The 5,628-nt window shown below is 32.2% G+C and overlaps 1 pseudogene; it reads right to left on the bottom strand.

The window, feature by feature from the left end:
• Nucleotides 1-4,817: 4,817 nt before the first annotated feature.
• Nucleotides 4,818-4,935, bottom strand: LOC148943795 (U5 spliceosomal RNA; annotated as a pseudogene).
• Between the last annotated feature and the right edge of the window lie 693 nt (nucleotides 4,936-5,628).

Here is a 5,628-nt window from a genome sequence, read left to right as displayed (position 1 = left end):
TCTAAGTCGTGAAATCAATTGAGAGTTTGTTACTTACTTAGAATTTTGTCATACTTTCTTGAACGAAATGTCTTTTTGTTTATACAGCAGGTGAATTCAAGAAAGAATTTGCTTCTTACTTACAATTTTTTCATAATTTCTTTAATGTAATTTTTGTATTGTGTATACAAGAGGTGACTTCAAGAAAGAATTTGTTACTTACTTACAATTTTTTCATAGTTTCTTAAATGAAGTTTCTGCATTGTTTATCCAAGAGGTGACTTCAGGAAGGAGTTTGTTACTTGCTTACAATTTTTTCATAATTTCTTAAATGAAATTTGCGTATTGTCTATCCAAGAGTTTACTTCAAGAAAGAAATTGTTACTTACTGAGAATTTTTTCATAATTTCTTGAATTAAATTTCTACATCATAGAGCTAAGTGAAAATTGTTTGTGATAAAGAGAAAAAAAAAGTTACTTACTTGCAATTTTTTCATAATTTCTGGAATGAAGTATCTGTACTGTATATCCAAGAGGTGAAAACAAAAAGAGTTTGTTACTTACTTACAAATATTTTCAAAATTTCTTGAATGAATCTAAGAGTTGACTTCAAGAAAGAAATTGTTACTTACTGAGAATTTCTTCATAATTTCTTGAATTAAATTTCTACATCGTATATCTAAGTCGTGAAAACAATTAAGAGTTTGTTACTTACTTAGAATTTTGTCATAATTTCTTAAACGAGATGTCTTTTTGTTTATCCAGCAGGTGAATTCAAGAAAGAATTTGCTACTTACTTACAATTTTTTCATAATTTCTTTAATGAAATTTCTGTATTGTGTATCCAAGAGGTGACTTGAGGAAAGAGTTTGTTACTTGCTTACAATTTTTTCATAATTTCTTGAATTAAATTTCTACATTGTGTATCTATGAGGTGACTTGAGTGAAGAAATTGTTACTTGCTTACAACTTTTTCATAATTTCTTGAATTAAATTTCTACAATGTGCATCTAAGTCATGAAACAATAAAGAGTTTGTTACTAACTTGAAATTTTTTCATAATTTCTTGAACGAAATGTCTTTTTTGTTTATCCAGCAGGTGAATTCAAGAAAGAATTTGCTACTTACTTACAATTTTTTCATAAATTCTTTAATGAACTGTCTTTTTTATTTACCCAGGAGGCGAATTCAAGAAAGAATTTGCTACTTACTTAAAAATTTCGATAATTTCTTAAATGAAATTTCTGCATTGTGTATCCATAAGGTAACATGAGTGTGTTACCTATTTACAATTCCTTCATAATTTCTTGAATGAAATTTCAGTATTGTGTATCCCATAGGTGAAAACAATAAAGAGTTTATTACTTATTTGCGATTTTATTATGATTTCTTGAATTAAATATCTGTATTGTGTCCAGGAAGTGAATTCAAGATAGCTATTGTTACTTAATTACAATTTTCTTCATAATTTAATTAAATTAATAAAACTATTTTAAACAATAAAGACGGTTTAACCTTAAAGATATTTATTGCTTGAACATATTAACAGTTTTTTTTTGAGAAAAAAAACAAAAACATCTATTTACATAAAAAATATTACTAAGAGTTCACACTTAGACATCCAGAAACGATGATCCAATGATATAGAATAGTTTTTTTTACCATGTCTTATGGATTTATCACGATCAGGTATGTCCTTAGGTATCCACTGCGCGAAGAACCTAACCTCGTCTTCAGGACGGTGATAACCCCCTTCAAATTTAGGACACTTAAACTCTTCTAGATTGAAAAGTGGAATCCTAGGGTCACACTTTTGAATTAAAACTTTATCTGTAGATACATTACCCTTTACGTAGAGTGCTTCAACCCTGAAAAAGCTGCAAATTTCACTGACTTCCTCCTGAACATTTCCTCAGTTCCTGACCAGTATTATTAAGTGGTGTAATCACTCTATCATAGAATCCCAATTTGTTTATATAACGTAATGTAGTACTCCACAAGCTTTTATCATACTCAAACAGATTATAGTTCACTATCCAATGATAACAGTCAATTTCTTCGAGATCCATAGACAATAATAAAAAAGCACATTCAAATATAACACCGCAAGATGTTTTTTTTAATCCGATAAATTCGGTGTCATACAGTCCTATCATCTTGGAGGCTATTAATGTACTTGTTAAGTAGAGAAATACTTCATCAAACTTTTATACCTTCGCTCAAGGTTGAATGGAGTTATGGGTAGTGAGATGAGTCCTAAAACCATCTGAATCCATTGGGGGGAGGAGTCATAAAACCTCCAGTGGTAATTTCTTAAGAAAAACACTTACATTAGAAAAAAAACTAAATGTTCCATTATTACCTAAGTAACACGACAAAAAATCAAGAATTTATGCACAGTTTTAACTAGCTAAGGTATCTAAAAAACATAGGTCTGAAAACCCTAAACAGGTAATTAACTATTCTAATTCATGATTTCAGGCACGTAAAACCACAAAATACTAAAGTTAACTTCTCAAATAATAAACCCCAGGAGTCAAACACACACGAAACCCTAAAAAACCTAGGTCTGAAAATCCTCACTAGTAGGTCCCTCACTACTCACATATTTATCAGTCGAAAGAAAAAAGTATAGAATTTGATGTTGTTGAGACAATAATGGAATATGTAAAATTGATCATTGGACTCTTTCGAAAAAATTAATTTCTTGATAAACTTACATGTTTGAAATATTACGGAAGAATTGTGCCTAAAATCCCAAGCATATGAGAAAGTTGAGTGTATAATCTATAGATTCCTGATGCATTTTGTTTTTCAAAATACTCTGTAATTATTAAATACTGATTTTCAAATTGAACTAGGAATCGAATCAAATTGCTGAAATTTAGATTAAGTAACAAAGGCTAGTCTTAAAAAGTGAAATGCCCTTGGTGACCACACATTTCATCAAGTCAATTGCGTTGGCAACATATCAAACTAAAAATTCCTTCACTACCGCCAAGCTTCTTGGAATATTTAAATAGGGGGCCAATGTCTTTATTGAAAACAGCCATCTTCTGGAAAAATAAATGTAAAAAAATAAAAAGAATTGGATATATACGTTTTTTGTATCTTTATTTAAAAAATGAAGAAAACCTCCCTTCCTTCCTTACATTTTCATGAATTTACGCCCTTACTGAAAAAACTGGGTTTGGTTTTTGACCGGATTTCACAAGCTCGTTATTTTCTTTTATAATTCTAGTTTTATAGTAGAATTTGAGTATAATATTATTAAAGAGCCCTAAGCTTTGAACCGTAGAATAGCAATAAAAAATGAAACAAAAGTCCTATAAGATGGACTCAAAAGATTTCGTAGAAACAAAGTAGTACGAGGGAAGTTGCATTTGAAGATGGTAGCATCTGTTGATTTTTCAAGTACAGAAGATCAATGCTTTATAGAGTAATATTCTGTATGGACTTGTGCTAGTTTTATTCAGATTTCTTGAGCAACGCTTTGCCCTTTACTCTAGAGCCTAAACAAATTACGTGACTATGCTGTAAGGATAACAAATCCAGCAATAGTTACTTTCTAGGACGAAACAAAAGAAGAGTAAATGTAGCTTGGACTTGGCTCGCTTTTACACCATCTAAGGGCTTAAGAAATAAACACAAGAATCGTTTCCTTCCAATCCCATACAGGCTCATGGGCCCCTCACAAAGTCTTCTGCCTCTTGAGAAAAATAGATTTCTGTAATATTTAGGACGGTTCTGCAGCAAGGCCTGCTATAGAAACAAGGGCCAGCCCTGACCACACCAATTCCTTGTACCAAAATATGTTACAGAGTGCACTTTAATCATCAACTAAATGAATTAATTCTTCATTGAAAGATTCTAATATATGGACCAAGGAATTATTAGTTAAGCTGTCAGAACATTATACTTCAAACTCCGCGAATGTATTAACGAAGATAAAACTCTGAGATGATAAATCACAGGGTTTTTGTGTTAGTTGCATTCAGGCTTCTCCTTCCTCACGGACCGTTTTCTCTTGATTCTCGTTCTCCCTTCACCTGGAGAATTGCCTCTTGATTCTCTTTTCCTTTCACACAGAGCATTGTGAACTGAATCACGTTCTCTCGTCAGACAGAGTGTTGTGTCTAGAAACAAGATAAGGAAATAAAGAGACTAGAATATTTCGCAGTATGAGGCAAGATACCCATGGAATCCCCAAATGAAATAATTTACCCCTATAAGATCTCAAAACTTCTCATTTTAGAAGAACCTTCTAAACTGAAATGAAAATACTGTTCCTAAAGAAGGAAGAATGAGGGCCATAAGAGAATGGGAACTAAAGAACACCTAGGACTTGGCTCTTTATTGCACCGAGCCAAGAGTGCCTTCTAGCATCTCTTACCCGCTTAAAATTAGCTTACCCGGATGTAACCTGCAAAAGCTAACAACAAATACTTAGCCGGCAACTATTCAACTGAAAAACTGTAGGCAACTAGGCGAATAACAACACTGATCACGTCTACTTCACTACAAACATAGCTAATTTAGAAACCCCTGGAAGGTGTACCACATTTCACAATTACTGTCAATTTTTGAAAAGATTGAACTTTTGTTCATATATGGCTTCAATTATCCTGCATTTTCCAGGGTTACTTGTCTGACCACTAATCAAGACCGTTTCTTCAAGTACTAGTCGTACTGACCTCATGTCATTTACGTCTTATCAGCCAAAATCGTTGAAAATCTCTTTTAATGGAAAAAATCCTGGTTTTTAACAAAGAATCCCGGTTTTCTGACAAAACTCCCGGACACAAAATAAATCCCTTACTGAAAAAAAAATCCCAGAAAACCGGGATTAATCCCGGACGTTGGTAACCCTGGTTAAGACTCATCAATAGCCACTTCCAAAGGTAATCTTTAGAACAAGGTGAAAGATTGAATCGATATTAGGAGAGGCCAGAGCTGTGAAAATTGTTAGAGTTGACTTAACTGTAAAAATAAATTCTAGTAAATCCTTATCGGCTTTTTTTAACATAGTTCGAAAGCAATAAGGAATTCAGTTTTCAATCAAGTAAATACAGGCAAAAAAATCATATGATGGGAAAACAAATTCAATGAGCAGCAATTCAATGGCATCTTTAATGACATGGTACAGAAACTACATCCGCAGAAAATAACATAAATATTCAGTAATTAGGCCAAAAAACAATTGTAATGTAACTGAGTGGTCGATCAATTGCTGTAGCCAAAGGGCCCCCTATTTAAATATTCCAAGAAGTTTAGCGGTAGTGAAGGAATTTTTAGTTTGATATGTTGCCAACGCAATTGACTTGATGAAGTGTGTGGTCACCAAGGGCATTTCACTTTTTAAGACTAGCCTTTGTGACTTAATCTAAGTTTCAGAAATTTGATTTGATTCCTAGTTCAATTCAAAAATCAGTATTTAATAATTACAGAGTATTTTGAAAAACAAAATGCATCAGGATAAAGAAAACTGCAAAATGATAAATTATACACTCAACTTTCTCATATGCTTGGGATTTTAGGCACAATTCTTCCGTAATATTTCAAACATGTAAGTTTATCAAGAAATTAATTTTTTCAAAAGAGTCCAATGATCAATTTTACATGTCCCATTATTGTCTTAACAACATCAAA

This window comes from Artemia sp. Qi Xiang Cuo, chromosome 15 (genome assembly GCF_049724085.1).
Source record: "Artemia sp. Qi Xiang Cuo chromosome 15, ASM4972408v1, whole genome shotgun sequence".
NCBI classification, from domain to species: Eukaryota; Metazoa; Arthropoda; class Branchiopoda; order Anostraca; family Artemiidae; genus Artemia; species Artemia sp. Qi Xiang Cuo.
The sequence above is the reverse complement of the archived record's forward strand: the minus strand, read 5'-3'. Positions and strand labels throughout refer to the sequence as shown.